The sequence below is a fragment of the Fukomys damarensis genome, unplaced genomic scaffold (assembly GCF_012274545.1).
Source record: "Fukomys damarensis isolate Sample0158 unplaced genomic scaffold, DMR_v1.0_HiC HiC_scaffold_3, whole genome shotgun sequence".
NCBI lineage: Eukaryota > Metazoa > Chordata > Mammalia > Rodentia > Bathyergidae > Fukomys > Fukomys damarensis.
Genome location: NW_022900915.1, coordinates 17,977,013 through 17,993,316, shown reverse-complemented (window position 1 = coordinate 17,993,316; position 16,304 = coordinate 17,977,013). Strand labels below are relative to the sequence as shown.

Sequence of the window (16,304 nt, the reverse complement as noted above, 5' to 3'; positions counted from 1 at the left end):
GAAAGCTTTGGGTTCAATGCTCAGTACTTTTTAAAAAAAAAAAAAGAGCCTGATTAAGCATTAAAGAAATCAAGGTCATTAGTACCCCCAAAGGTCAGAAGCATGTCCAATTTGGGATCTTTCTGGCTGATCCACTTTTACATGACATAGAATTATAGATGGTAGTCACAGTGGGGTAGGAGTGGGTAACAGTGCACCTTGCCCATCCCAACCACCTTTCTACTATCATGGGGGGGAAGTTACAGCCTGGGTGAAAAATTGGAACAAAACGTACTACCTACAACTGTAGCCACATAACAGCTGTGAAGATTTCTAAAAGAAAACACTTCTTTGAAGAATTGCAAAAATATCACAAGGGCAAGGAAACAGAGCAAGTGAGAAAAGATTAAAGGAACAGGGATCATTATTTAGCACAAAAAAGACTGACAAATATAAGTAAAAGAACTGAGAGGAGACGTAATAATGATTTTTAAGCCCAGAGAAAGTTGCTTAAGAGAGCCCTTCACCATTTTACCAAAAAGCTACCCTATGGCCCCAGAATTTTTGAATATCTAGCTTGCTGGTTTAGAGTTGAAATTCTTGCATATAAAAGGAGGGGGGCATTTCATTACAAGTCCATTTCTAGATAAGTTTAATCACAAGATAAAGATTATCCCAGATGAAAGCTGGGCATGGTGGCACATGCCTGTAATCCCAGAACTTGGGAGGCTGAGGCAGGAGGATCGCTGCGAGTTCGGGACCAGCCTGGGCTACACAGTGAGTTCCAGAGCAGTCTCAACTACACAGTGAGACCCTGTTTCAAAAAACCAAAAAAAGAAAAAAAAGTTTATCCCAGATGGATAGAGGAGGATGATCAGTAACTACAACAAATTAAGATTAGTTGTAAGGCAGAAATAAGAATGGCTAAACACTCTCAGTCAGACTCTAGTGCTAGGCCAGCAGGTTCTTGGTTTGCACCATTACATCCCCCTCATCTGAGTCCATTTGGCTAAAATGACTCCTCACCTTGGAGAACAGAAAAGGAAAACTACTTCTTTGTATGAAAACTGACAACAGCCTCCAGTGGAGGGAGCCTTGAGGAGTTACCCTTGGTTGGATCCAAGAAGTGTGTGCAGGAACTGGAGTGCCAGGCAAATCTTGTTCATTGCCTCCCTGAGAAACAGAGAACTTCTGTGGATGGAGGGCCACTGACACTAGAGAAAGTCATCTGTTTTCTCCTGGACATGGGTTTCAGTGATGCCCATATTAATGAATTGCTTAGTATATAGACAGGTGCCAGCCTTCAACAGTTACTTGACATCAATTCAGAATTTATACTCCTGGATGTAAATGCAGAGCCTGTGTATGTGGCCTTGAAGAAAAATTCCCATTGCCTATAGTGCAAATAAAGAAGCATTCCAGTTACTTGCAGAAGCTCAGCCTCAGAGAAGGTACAAGGATATGGAGATTTTAAATAGTGTGAGAAGAGTCAGAGTTGGGGAAGTAAGGTGGATTAGCTCAGTCTGTCCTAGAAGAGAACATATGATGTGGCCGGGAGGAGTGGCCTCTGCAGAAGGCATTACAGGGGATGCTAGGGAGATCAAGACTGGAAGAGAGAACCAAGGCGCAGGACCAGTACTGGTTGATGAGTTCACTGAGGATCTCTACCTCCAGAAGAGTGGTGACACACAGTCTGTTCAGTGGGTGGTGTTGCTTTGGGGAGGTGAAATGTGCACACATGTGTAACCTATGATGTGAAGATGTACTCAATGCAGTCTTAGTCCATGACTCCATCCCTTATAGACTTAAGAGTGCAGCTAAGTGTTGTGAGTTACCGTCACCTGAGATATCTTCTTGTGAGGCTCCTGGGAAGATGGCGGAGTGGACTCCCTCTGGCTGTCTCACCTTCCCAAGAGTTGTTTACACTTCAGAGATCATTGAAATTCCTTGGATCTCTTTAGGGGTCTTCTGAAAGAGGACAGGACCCATGAGGACGTCCAAGGACCTCTCTCCTCTTGACTGGAGGAGTTCCACTATTATTTCTTTTATTATTGACCGCAGGGGGGCAGTGAAGGTGGAGGGCTCACAATTTCTTAGGGTCTCTCCAGGCTTCCTTTAGAAAATACGTAAAAAGATGGCCTTGTGTATTTCTCTTAACAAATTATCGTTTTTCGTTTTGTTGCTGCTTCCTTATTTTCCCATTCCCCCTCCTCCCTTAGACCCCTCTTCCCCATTTACAAAACCTTTGTTTCCAATTTTTCCTTCTATTCTTTCTTTTTTCCTTCTCCCTTCTTTCCTTTCCCCCTCCTTTCCTCCCTTGTTCCCCTTCCCATTTCCCAGCATCTCACTATGTAGTTAAGACTGACCTGGAACTCACTATGTAGCCCAGGCTGGTCTGGAACTCACAGCGATCCTCCTGCCTCAGCCTCCAAGTGCTGGGAGTGCTGGGATTACAGGTGTGCACCACTACACCCAGCCTAACAGATTATCTTTTAAAATGTACTCTAAAGCCTAAACATGAGAGGGTGTGTGCTGTTGTTATTCGCTAGCAAATTTAGGACAGTTTAAGAAATGAAGATAAAGCCTAAACTACTGAAATCCATTCTTCACACATTTTAGTAAGTTTAGAAAATGACTTTAAATTTTCATTTACTAAATTTTGCCCAACTTTCTATAATAAGTGTGCCCTAATTTGCCCGGGATAGTTGCAGTTCACACCATTTATCTTAATGGATTTACTATAGGGCCTTTTTATACTCACATGTGCCCTGGTTGGGATAAAACACATGGTTTCCCAGGCAACTAGGATGTTGGTACTTGTGATGTACATCAAGGCGCCATTATTTCCATCGTCAGTACTCCTTATCACTGAGTTGGATCCCAGGTCCCAAGAGTGTTGGCTGAGAGTGCTTCAGTGGCTGTTTCATAATTGAGGGAAACAGGCCAGCCGTGGTGGCGCACGCCTATAATCCCAGCACTCACAAGGCTGAGGCAGGAGGATCGCTGCCAGTTCAAGACCAGCCTGGGCTACATAGTGAGTTCCAGGACAGTCTCAACTACATAGTGAGACCCTGTCTCAAAAAAAACAAACAAACAAACAAACAAACAAATAATTGAGGGAAACAGCAACCCAGAGCCCTGCCATGGGGGAAGCTACTCCCATGTTAATAAATTTTCCTATAAATCTCTAGGAAATTCTTGTCTAGGTGATGAGGGCAAGGGGAGAACCTGCAATTTAAAGTTAGTATCCTTAGGTGGGAGGCCAAAAAAGGCAGGGATGTAGGTTGGGCTGGTGAGTCTGAAGAATATTTCCATGATGCTCTGTAGAAGGCGTATCTGAAGTCTGCACTTGTTCTCTGGAGTGAGAGGATCTCCATTTCTTAAGGCTGGTTTGAGCTTTTAGGCCAGTTAGCCCTGGGTTTCTGGAGTACTGTGAAATTATGTGCTTTCCTATCCTTAATGCCACACAGGGAAAATAAAGAGGGTGCCTCACAGCTGCCCTGAGATTTTCACCATGCATCAGTGAGATGTTGATGAAGTTATTCAGTCCTCAAGGAGGAGTGCCTTTTCATGGTGCAACATGTCACCAAGATTTTGCACAGATGCCCCAATATGCTTCAGAAGGACCCTAGTGAAATGGAATACAAATTCCAGTATGGCTACTTTAGGATGGAAATTAAACATGTGGACACAGTAAGGACTGAGGTCTTCAAGCACTCACTAACCAAGGTCAAGAAGAGCCACATTTATTTACCTGGAGCACCTGGGCTGGGGTACCAAAAAACCTGCTAAGAAGGGGCACACACAGATTGCAAACCTTTTACTCAAGGACATTCTCAGAGTTTCAGAGGCTGAGTTTTTGGCCAAGACAGCTTGTTCCTCTGCTGAGGATTTGTGATTTTTAAAAAGTTCTTGGATTGGGAGGAGGAAGAAGAGCTTGAGAGCATGTCTCAGGAGGAGGAAGAGGAAGAGGAGGAGGGAGAAAAGGAGGACAAGGATGAGGACAAGGATGAAGAACAGTTGTGATGGAGGACTGAGGCAAATAGGGCCCAGGAACCACAAAAAACAGACTCACATTCTCAAAGCTTTTGGGAGCGTCACTTGGATCTTCTCAAGTATTTCATATTAACACTTGACATTTTGATGAAAAAAAAATTGTATGAACCACCCAAGATATAGAAGGTCAGAGCAAATAGGAGGTGCTTTGGTGTGATTGTAGGGGTATGTTGGGAGGTACCATTCCATTCTAAATAAAATACTGTTATTTTACTTAGAGCTGTTAAAATCAAGGGAAAAAATAAAATAAAATAAAATAAAATAAAAGGGAAATAACCAAAGGAGAGAATTAACGAGGAGGCTGAAATCACTCACTAGAGAGACTCATAATTAGTGCAGAGTTAACAATAAGCCAGACATGGTGACACCTGACTGTATTGCCATCTACCCTAGAGGCTGAGGCAGGAGAATAGCAAGTTCAAGGATAGCCTGGGCAACTCAGCAAGAACTTGCCTCAAAATCCCAAAATGAGATGGTTCAACATCATAAATCAATAAATGTAATACACTATATTAACAGAGCCTAGGACAAAAACCTTATGATCATCTCAACAGATACAGAAAAAGCATTCGACAAAATCCAACAACCGGGCCAGGGATTTAGCCCAATGGTTCTGCCACTTGCCTCACAAGCACAAGGACCCGTGTTCAATCCCCAGTACCAAAAGAAAAAAAATCCAATACCCATTCATAATAAAAAGCTTACAGAAAACTGGAAAAGATGGTCTTTATCTCAACATGATAAAGGCTATGAAAAACCAAAAGCCAGCATCATACTAAATGGTCAAAAAATGAAAAACTTCACCCTAAAATCAGGCACAAGACAAGGATACCCACTATCACCAGTCCTGTTCAACAGAATTCTAGAAACAGTCACAGCAATTAGACAAGAGAAAGAAATAAAAGGAATAAAAATAGGAAAGGAAGATATTAAACTGTCTTTATTTGGTGACGACATAATACTTTACATAGAAGGTCCAAAAAACTCTGCCAAAAGACTTCTAGACTTAATTGACAGATTCAGTAGAGTAGCAGGATTCACTCAAAAAATCAATAGCTTTCTTGTACACAAATAACAGACTCACTGAGACAGAAATTAGAGAAACAATTTCTTTCACAATAACATCCAAAAAAATGAAATATCTAGAAATCAATCTAATGAAGGAAGCAAAAGACCTCTACATTGAAAACTACAACACTCTGAAAAGAGAGATTGAAGATGATATAAGAAAATGTAAAGACATCCCATGATCTTGGGAAGGAAAAATCAATATAGTGAAAATGGCCATACTTCCAAAACTATTACACAGATTCGATGCAATCCCCAATGAAATCCCAACAGTATATTTCACAGAACTAGAGAAAACAATCCAAAAATTCATTTGGAACCAGAAGAGACCTAGAAGAGCAAAAGCAATTCTAGGCAACAGAGACATGACAGGGGTATCACAATCCCCAACTTGAAACTATACTACAAAGCCCCTGTGATAAAAACAGCATGGGACTGGCAAAGAAACAGACCTGAGGATCAGTGGAATAGATTAAAAGGTGCAGAAACAACTCCAGATGTACTCAGCTAACTCATCTTTGACAAAGGAGCCAAACATCCTCACTGGAGGAAAGATAGTCTCTTTAATATATGGTGTTGGAAAAACTGGATTTCAACCAGCCAAAGATTAAAACTAGACCCCCTATCTTTCATCATGCACTAAACTAAAACTCCAAGTGGATTACAGATCTAAATATTAGCTGGGCATGGTGGCACATGCCTGTAATCCCAGCACGTGGGAGGCTGAAGCAGGAGGATCACTATGAGATTGAGACCAACCTGGGCTACATAGTGAGTTCCAGATCAGTCTCAATTACATAGTGAAACCCTATCTCAAAACAAACAAAAATTTAAATATTAAAACAGAAACACTAAACTTGCTGGAAGATAAGTTAGGCAGAACTCTTGAAGACATTGGCATTGGGAAAGACTTTATGAACAAAACAGTTTTTGTAGTTTTTTTTATAAAACATACTACTCACCAATAAAGAACAAGAAACTAGAGACATTTATAGCTAAATGGATGCACAATGAGGCCACACTCTTAAGTAACAAACAGGGACACACACGTGAAGTACCAAACAGTTTCCTTGGTGTGCAAATAGGGTCAAAATGTATAACTGATAATGTGAAATAAGAAGAAAGGGTCTAAACGGAGGGGAAGCGGGAGGGGTAGGGGAAAGGAAAGAAGGGAAAGGAAAAAATATAAGAAAAGGAAAAAATGGAAACAAAGTCTTTGTAAATAGGGAAGGGTAGAGGGTTGGAAGGGAGGACAGCGGAATGGGGAAAAAATAAGAACCAAGATACATCATGTAAGGCAGAAGTTCTCAATGATGAATTTAACTATTGTAAACCTAAAAGTAACAATAAACTTGATAGGAAAAAGAAAACTTAAGCAAATGAATATAGTTTAAAATAAATCTTTCCTTTTGGTCTGGAGAAAAAAAATAAAATTTAAAAGGCTGGAAGTACAGTTCAGTGGTAGAGGGTTTGCCTAGCATGCTGGAAGCCTTGTGTTCCATGTGTGCATGCGTACACACACACACACACACACACACACACACACACACACACACATACACAAAGTAAACAATATCTAAATCAGACTAAGAGAATTATGTCCTTTGAGAAAAAGAAAAGGAGAAGGCAGCCTTAGGTAAAAGAGAACTACAAAAAGGAATAGTGGTCAGTAGCTGCAGGTTCAATAAAAAGAACCTTTTTAGAAATAAAAACCAATCTGTTAGCTAATCATACTCTAGATACATTTTCTTGCTCGTATCTCTCCGTGGAGTTTTATTCTCTAAGGACCAGGTCTCTGAGTTACATTTACAAAAGTGCCCCATCTCTTTCTTACTACAGGGAGCTTGGGGCAATGCCCCAGAAAAGTGAATAAGAACTATCTCTTCCTCAGCAGGGGAACACAACAGCAGAGCCTCTATTTTCTTCACAGGCCTTGTGAAGATGGGACAGTTAAATTGGTCCAGGGTCTCACTCACATACATGGCCAAAATCTGCCATGAAAAACCAAGCAACTGCTAGAAGGGACGCACTATCCTCTCAGACCTCTCCATATCTCACCTTGCCACCTACTCACATTCTGTGAATTTGTTTCTATCTAGCCACTGTCAATTTGTCAATTCTTGGCTAATGATCTTGTCTAAGAACTTCAGTAGTATTGCAAAATGTGTCAGCGAAAATCAGAGTGAGATAAATTTGCCATGTCCTGGTGAGTTTTTATATTTGTTTTATTCCAAGCAAATGTATTAAAGCTTGCTTCCTTATAACAGAAAACCTAAAAATCAATGCTCAAAGCCTAGCAACTACACAATCTCCTTTCCAATAACAAAATGCCAGGAAGAAAAAGAGGTACATAAAATGAAGCAAGGAAAAAACAGCCTCTCTTCAGAACATTCCAATTAAAGGAAGGGTAAGAGTGAGGGACAGCACTTAATAATGAACAAGGACAAAAATCATTTTGATTACATTTATTTAGGAAACAAAATGGTACGTGAACACCTTGTACCCAGTTTCTGAATAAAAGAACACATTCAAAAGCTCATTCATTCAACAAATGTTGTTTAATCATGTACTATATGCCAAGTACTATTCCTAGCACTAGGAAAACAACTGCACACAAGACAGATAGGGTCCTTACATACACGGAACTCACATTCAAGGAGAAAAAACAGAGTCAAGAAAAGTAATTAAACAAGAAAAGTACCAGCTGGTGCTATGGTTTGGGTATGTTTTTTTTCCAGTCTAAACTCATATTAAAATCAGGTTCCCAATATAACTGGAGTGAGTGGCAGTAGGACCTTTAAGAGACGGATGGCTGAGCTAGAACAGTAGCACATGCCTATCATCCCAGCAACTCAGGAGGCTAAGGCAGGAAGATCACCAAGATAGAGAAGGGCAGTTTAGACTCTGTCTCAAAACACAAACAATAGGACCAGGGATTTAGCTCAGTGGTGCTGCCACCTGCCTTGCAAGCACAAGGTCCTGAGTTCGTATTCTGGTACAAAAAAAAAAAAAAAAAAAAACACCAAACAATAAAAAGGACTGGACATATAGTTCAACAACATAAAGTTCATATAGTTGACCCTGTAGTCTATCTCAGTAGCACCAAAACAAACAAACAAAAAAAACAGGAAATGATTCCTTTTGTCTTTGCCTCTATTCCAAAAATGCCTGCTTGCCCTTATACTTTCTACCATGAGCTAAAGCAGCATGAGGCCATCACCAGAAGACAATTAGGGATGTCATCATGCTCTTGGACTTTCCAGTCTCCAGAACCAAGAGCCAAAATAAACTTGTACTTTTACAAACTACCCAGTCTAAAGTGTTTTGTTATAGCAACAGAAAAGGACTAACAAAGATGATTAGATTACGGAAACTGAAGTACAGTGAACCCTTGACTTCTGAACTCAATTTGTTTGCAAGGGCTGCTTGTAACTGAAGTTGGTTGTAAGTCACTTATTTCTCCCATAATAATGGAATACCCATATGTGTTCTGAACCTCCGAAAGTACCCCTTAACTAACCTTTTCATAGTAAAAACACATTGTATAATGTGTGTGATTTACCAGAAACACTAATAATTTTCCTAGGGTATTCACCAAAAAGTTATAAAACGTGCCTAGTTTACCAGAAACAATTTCATACTGTACTTGCCATTCAAGTTGACATCTTTATCTTGCAGGAAGAGAAGATGAAATAGAAGGTGGATACTGTTTGGAAGGAGAGTCCCCTTCCATAAGAAGTCAGGAATCTGGCTCTCTGGTGTTCTTTCTCTCCTTGGGAGAGTGTGTAGCCCACTAGGACATACTTCTGGCTCACTAGGTCTCAGCCTTTTCAGAGCTAAAAACTGGTCTAAGGTTGTCTGTTTCTGTCTTTTCTTGGTACTAGGGTTCAAACTCCAGACCTTGTGCTTGCAAGGCAGGTGGCGAAACCACTGAGCTAAATCCCCAGCCCAATAATTCATCTCTCTAATGAGCATCAATTTTTTTTTTTTTGGTACTGGGGATTGAACTCAGGACCTTGCACTTGTGAGACAGGTGGCAGAACCACTGAGCTAAATCCCTGGCCTGAATTTGTCTTTTCCTTAACACTGCTCTGTAGTATGACATGACATTGTCATTAAACAAGTGAGTGCAGCAAATGACCTTCTCTGTCTGGATAGGTCTTTCCCACAAATGTTTGTAAATCTGTTCATTTTTTCAGGATTTCCTTTATTTCAGAAGAACTTTGCGGCACTGATTGCTGACACTCCTCCTTCTCTTCAGAAAGCTCCTCAGCCGTCATTCTCTGGCTCAGCCAGAAGTTGCTGAAGTCCCTCTGTAAAGAACTCCTCTGACTGTTCCTCCACCAGTTCCTCCACATCACCACTGTCTACCTGCAGCCTAAGGACTCTGCTGTAGTGACTACGTCCTCAACCACAGGGTCAATTGAAGGCTCAGGCTCCTCTACACAGCCTTCAAAGTCTCTCTCTTACATAATTATAGACCCCATTTTCTTACAGGCAGATCTCAGTGTCCTTAGACACTGGCCCAGGGTTTCTCAGTTAACCCCACACAGGAAAGACCAGCACAATGGGTCATAACTCAAGACTTTGCCAGGTGTGGTGGCGCACACCTGTAATTCCAGCACTTGGGAGGCTGAGGCAGGAGGATTGGTATGAGTTCGAGACCAGCCTGGTCTACACAGTGAGTTCCAGGTCAATCTCAACTACATAGTGAGACCCTGTCTCAAAAAACCAAAAATAAATAAATAAATAAAATAAAACCAGCCTGTACTCATAACAAGACCCTGTCTCAAAAAAACAACAAAAAAGCCAGGCATAGTGGCGCACACCTGTAATCCCAGCACTCGGGAGGCTGAGACAGGAGGGTCGCTGTGAGTTTGAGACCAGCCTGGGCTAGTGAGTTCCAGGTCAGTCTCCACTACATAGTGAGACCCTGTCTCAAAAAAAAAACAGGTGAGAGGCCTGAAACCTTCAGACCTTCTTCCAGGCAGGTGGAAAAATGCGCAAGGCTGACAGACTTGGCCACCTTGTCTGCTTGTCTTGCCAACAACACATGTGGGCACTGACAGAGAGCTGAATCAGGAAGAAAAAGGTGCCCAATTTCAAAAGGTCGCTGTGAAAACCATTTAACTGACTGAAAAAAAAATGGCTACCTATTAATGTTCCTTCTCCTACTTTTTAGCAGTACTGAGGGTTGAACCTAGGGTCTCACTAGGCAAGTGCTCTACTACTGGTTTACATATTGTCCTTTTGTTGTTGCTGTTGTTTGTTTGTTTTGAGACAGGGTCTAAGTTGCTGTCCTTGAATTTGCAGTCCTCTTGCTTCAGCCTCCTGAGTAGCTGAGACTGTAGCTATGAGCCTAATAATGTCCCCTCTTCTGATCTTCATTTTCAATCCCTCATGAAATCCCACCCAATGTACTGTCCAAGAGAGTGATCTGTTCATGCTGCACATCCAGCCATCTCACCATCACAACCACCTACAACTCTCCAAAGGTGTCCCTATTTTCCAAGCAAATACAAAGTGACATAGCTGACAAGGCCTGCTCTAGCCAATTCCTCCAATCTCATCTTGTAACACTCTTTTGTGTTCCAGCCACACTTTCAGTTCCTTCCAGAACTCCCCACTCCCACTCCCCTAAAGCCTTTGCGAAAGCTGGGTCCTAACCCTAAAACACTCTTCAACCTCATGTCATTTTGCTTAGGAAATACTTGTTTGTTCTTCACAATTTAACTCAAACATCACTTCCATAAAGAAACCTTTCTTGATAGTGTAACCCTAGGACCAAGTCCAATCCCTGTCAAATCTTCTCATGGTAGCACACTCCTTACTTTCAATATATTTATTACAATTGTAATTTACTTTTTTTTTTTTGAGACAGGGTCTCACTATGTAGTTGAGACTGCCCTGGAAACTACGTAGCCCAGGCTGGTCTCAAATTCACAGGGATCCTCCTGCCCTCAGCCTCCAGAGTGCTGGGATTACAGGCGTGCACCACCACGTCCGGCTTATAATTTACATTTTTGTAATTATACTTTGATTAATGTTTATATTCATTAATATATTCCAAGTGAAAACTATCTTTGATTTGATCACAACGGTATCTCATGGATTAGTATAGAATCCAGAATTTAATAGATATTCTATGTATATTTGTTGATTGAAAGAACTAAATTTCAGAGAAATTCTGTCCAAACCAAATGGTTCTACTTAGAGAAGCTGTTCTCCCTATTTGACCATAAGCCTAACTATTCTTTCCCGTTCTCCCTTCCTCTTTCCCAAATTTCTTATAGAAGTTACTTTCTACGTCCTGCCATTCTGCCCAGTGGTAGCTATAGTGACAAGCTGGCCTACTGCCAAAAATAGTCTAAAAAGATACCACCTTGTCTGAATGTGCCAAGCTTCCAAAATAAAAGTCCACAGCAAAAGCCCAGGCAGAAACACAAAATCTTTGCCCAATAAAGACACAGAGCCAAACAACCAGCAGCCCATGCAAGAAATGTCTGATTCCCCAGGGTAGAGAGGACCCCTAAATGACCTACCCAAGGAAACAAGGTTACAGGGTTCTAAGACAGAAGCAGGTATACTGGTCTCTGAAGGATTTTAAGCCCTCTCTTTTATTCTTTGGATAAAGCAGAGATGTACCTAAACATTAGAGATCAAAGTCTCCCCTGATGAGGCAGTTTCAGAGGAGACCTATAGACCATGGTTTACAGAAGAAACACTAGCACCTAAAGAAGTTCACATAAAGCTCTGAGGCCAAAATACCTGCTATGGAAGCAGGAGGACCTTCTTTTTCTTCTTTTTTTTTTTTTTTTTTTTCCTGGTACCAGGGACTGAATTTGATCTTGCGCTTGTGAGGCAGGTGGCAGAACCACTAAGCTAAATCCCCAGCCCTACCCTTTTATTCTTTAGGGAGAGAGATGGGAGGAAGGAAAGCCAAAAGATTTACCAACCACCTACCTCAAAGTGCCAGGCATAGTCACATACCTTTAGACAGAGATGTTAGTGAAAAACAAATGAGAACTAGATAGCATGTGCATAAGTAGCTGGTGCAAATGTCACAGCCAGGAGTCAAACCCAGGTCTACCTAAATGCAGAGACTCTTTCCTCCTAATACTCCCTTTGTGGACCATATATCTGCTCATTTCGTCACTACCACTTCCTAGCCAGACTGGGAATGCAGCTCCCAGCAAGCTCTCTAGGAAAGGAAAGCCTGTTTTCCTTAAGCACAGCTCACCACAGTTGGTACAGATGAAATTACAGTAAAATGCACCACCACTTCCTAGGTACAGAGCACATTCACCAAAGATGGTGTGTTCCATCACCCTATCAGAAAATATCTGGAGGGCAAACAACCCCAGATGGTCTCCATAGCAATTTTAGCTATGCAGAAAGGGTAGCACCTCCATATCTGAACAATCAGCATCTAATCGGCAACTCCTGCAAGGAAAAGCACCCATTCATTGTGTTCAAGGTTAACCCTTCTTCCTGCACTCAATTTGGGATCTGCCTCTTATCAAAAGCTATGCCAGCTGATTATTATAATGATAACTATTATGCCATTATAATAACATTATTGCACTTTTTCCCTGCACTTGACATCTGTTGGCTGATAGGTTTAACCCGGTACATAAGCAGTAATTATTCAGTGCTTTCTCCTTACCAAGGAAGCCTCTAGTGTGACTCTTAACACTAAACCCAACTGCACCAATGCCCAGCCCCAGAAGCAATGGGAAATGTTTCCTCTGGGATTACCCACCATGCCTTCAGTAATCACAGTGACAGAAACACAGGCTCAGCTAGGTCCCTAATTGTTAGCACACTCCTCCACCCTCCTAGGAAGGTGATGGAATTTGGGGGAAAAACATAAAGCAGCACACAATTTATTGTTGAAAATCCCAAGAGGGCTGGAGGAGTCATACACAGGTCTCAGTATGCAGGGGGACAAGCAGTACCAAATCACAATGTCACACACCACCACCACAAAAGGAAAGGAAAACACGTTTTTCTGCTGGGAGTTCTCAAACAAATGGTTCCCAGAGAGCCATTTTGCCAGCTTCCACACACACATTTTGTGGCAACTGCCAGTAAAATTGGCAATAGGCAGAGGAAGGGGGAACAGCAGGCTATCTTCAGGCCTCTGTTATGAAACAGAGAAATCATCATCGTGGCTACAAGGTTTCCTTTATGCAGGGCCCACCAGGGACCAGAATGGAATCTAGAGCCCAAAGTAGAAATCAAGTCAGGAAACCCATCAGCAAAAGCTCCTCAATCTACCTGTCACACTATTTATGACAAATGAGGTTTAAAAAGATGTGATTCTATGACTGCAGAATATCAATATGCCTGAATTACACAATAGCCCTATTAAAGTAAAAGCAACCCATAGGCGAGGCTACATAAAAAACACACATGATAAAACAAATCCCACGAGGAGACCAAGGCTGCTTGCTTTGTTCTCTACCCTGTAATACACAGGGTTTTTTTTTTTTTTAAGGCGGAGAGGGGGCGGAAGGTTATTTGAATTTAAATTAGCAGTGAACACTATAATCTGTGTGCAAGGAGAAAAGGAACATTCAGAGTGCCGAGCACAGGCTCTGAGGACATGTGTGGCAGAGGCAGAAGTGGCCCTCAGGGCTTTCTTCTTCAGCTGCTCTCACCACTCAGGAGCAGGCAAGCCAGCAGGCAAAGCCCATGTAACACAAAGAGGCACTGTCCCCAGGTCTAGAGAAAAGATTGTCCTCTCCAAAGGAAATTAATATGAAGCAACACAGAATGAACAAGAATAGTCACCCACAAAAGTAACTCATCTAAGGAGGAGGTTTAGAGATGTATTACAGAGGACAACAACCACATCTGCCTTATTCATCACTATATTCCCATGGTCGAATAGGACCTGGCATACAGTGGGTGCTCCACAAATAACTGTGGGGTGAAAGGTAACCAGAAAGAATCCTTGGGTGGGAAATGGCTGACAAGAGCTAGAATCTGTCACCTGGAATAATAAAAGAGTCATGGTATACAAAGAATAACAAAGGAAGCAAAAAACCTCTACACTGAAAACTACAATACTTTGAAAAAAGAAATCAGCCAGGCATGGTGGTGCACACCTGTAATCCCAGCACTCAGGAGGCTGAGGCAGGAGGATCACCGTGAGTTTGAGACCAGCCTGGGCTACATAGTGAGTTCCACGTCAGTCTCAACTACATAGTGAGACCCTGCCTCTAAAAAAAAAAAAAAAAAGAAAGAAAGAAATCGAAGAGGATTTAAGAATATGTAAAGACATCCCTTGTTCCTAGATAGAACCAATATAGTGAAAATGGCCATACTTCCAAAACTATTACACAGATTCGATGCAATCCCCAATGAAATCCCAACAGTATATTTCACAGAACTAGAGAAAACAATCCAAAAATTCATTTGGAACCAGAAGAGACCTAGAATAGCAAAATAAATTCTAGGCAACAGAGACATGATAGGGAGTATCACAATCCCCAACTTGAAACTATACTACAAAGCCCCTATGATAAAAACAGCATGGGACTGGCTGGGACTGGCAAAGAAACAGACCTGAGGATCAGTGGAATAGATTAAAAGGTGCAGAAACAACTCCAGATGTACTCAGCTACCTCATCTTTGACAAAGGAGCCAAACATCCTCACTGTAGGAAAGATAGTCTCTTTAATATATGGTGTTGGAAAAACTGGATTTCAACTTGCCAAAGATTAAAACTAGATCCCTGTCTTTCACCATGCACTAAACTAAAAATCCAAGTGGATTAAAGATCTAAATATTAAAACAGAAACACTAAGCTTGCTGGAAAATAAGGTAGAACTCTTGAAGACATTGGCATGGGAAAAGACTTTATGAACAAATCTTCAGCAGCACGGGAACTAGCACAAAGAATCAACAACTGGGATCTCATGTTTTTAAAAAGCTTCTGCAATGCAGGAGAAACCACAAACAGAGCTAAGAGACAACCTACAATGTGGGAAAACATTTTTACTAGCTGTTCCTCAGATAAAGGTCTACTATCTAAAATATATACAGAATTTAAAGAAAATCAGACCCCACAAATATAAAGACCCAATTCAAAACTGGGCATCTGAAATGAACAGACATTTCTCAAAGAAGTAAAAGCAGCAAATAAACATATGAAAAAATGTTCCACATCACTGGTCATTTGAGAGATGCACATGAAAACAACACTGAGATTCCACCTCACCCCACAAAGAATGGCTGCTATCAAGAAATCAACCAGTGGGCCAGCTGGGTGGCGCATGCCTGCAATCACAGCACTCAGGAGGCTGAGGCAGGAGGATCACTGTGAGTTTGAGACCAGCCTGGGCTGCGTAGTGAGTTTCAGGTCATTCCCAACTACATAGTGAGACCCTGCCTCTAAAAAAAAAAAAAAAAAAAGAAAGAAAGAAAGAAATAAATCAACCAGTAACAAATGCTGGCAGGGTTGTGGGGAGAAAGGAACCTTTCTTTGTTTTTCATCTTATTGAGTTTATTGGTACTTTTTAAGTATATAGTACAGTTATATTCATCATTGGGATCTTGTACCTTTACATGACAGATTTTGGTTCTCATTTTTTTCCCATACCCCTGCCCTCCTTTCACCCCCTCCACCCTCCATTTACAAAGACTTTGTTTCCATTTTTTCCTTTTCTCGTAGTTTTTCTTGTCCCTTCTTTCCTTTCCCCTACCCTTCCAACTTTCCCTACACCTTTAGCCCTTTTCTTCCTAATTCACATTATCAGTTAGGGAACCTTCTTTATTTCGGGTGGGAGTGCAGTCTGGTGCAACTACTGTGGAAATCAATATGGAGATACCTCAAACAACTAGGATTAGAAGTCCTATTTGATCCAGGTATTTCTCTGCTGGGTATCTTCCATAAAGAATTCAAAGAATCATGTTTATAGAATAGTTTGTAATAGCTAAAACTTGGGAACAGCCCAATTGTCATTAACTGGAGACTGGATAAAGAAATGCGGTTTTTCTTTTAATAAAATGGAGTACTACTCAGCCATAAAGAATCAGAAACTAGAGATATTTATAGCTAAGTGGATTCACATTGAGGCCATACGCTTAAGTGAAATTAATAGGATATGGACACACGTATAAATACCAAATAGCTTTTCTGATATGAAAAACTAAAAGTTTAAGGATCAAAATGTATAACTGATATTGTATAA

The 16,304-nt window shown here is 41.2% G+C and overlaps 1 protein-coding gene and 1 pseudogene across 2 annotated transcripts in view; one reads left to right on the top strand and one right to left on the bottom strand.

Moving 5' to 3' along the window:
• Window positions 1-4,005, top strand: part of LOC104855128 — a 4,983-nt pseudogene extending 978 nt beyond the window's left edge.
• The window catches only part of Sil1 (SIL1 nucleotide exchange factor), a 255,643-nt gene that overhangs the window by 223,571 nt on the left and 15,768 nt on the right, over window positions 1-16,304 (bottom strand). The gene's annotated exons all lie outside the window — the stretch shown is intronic.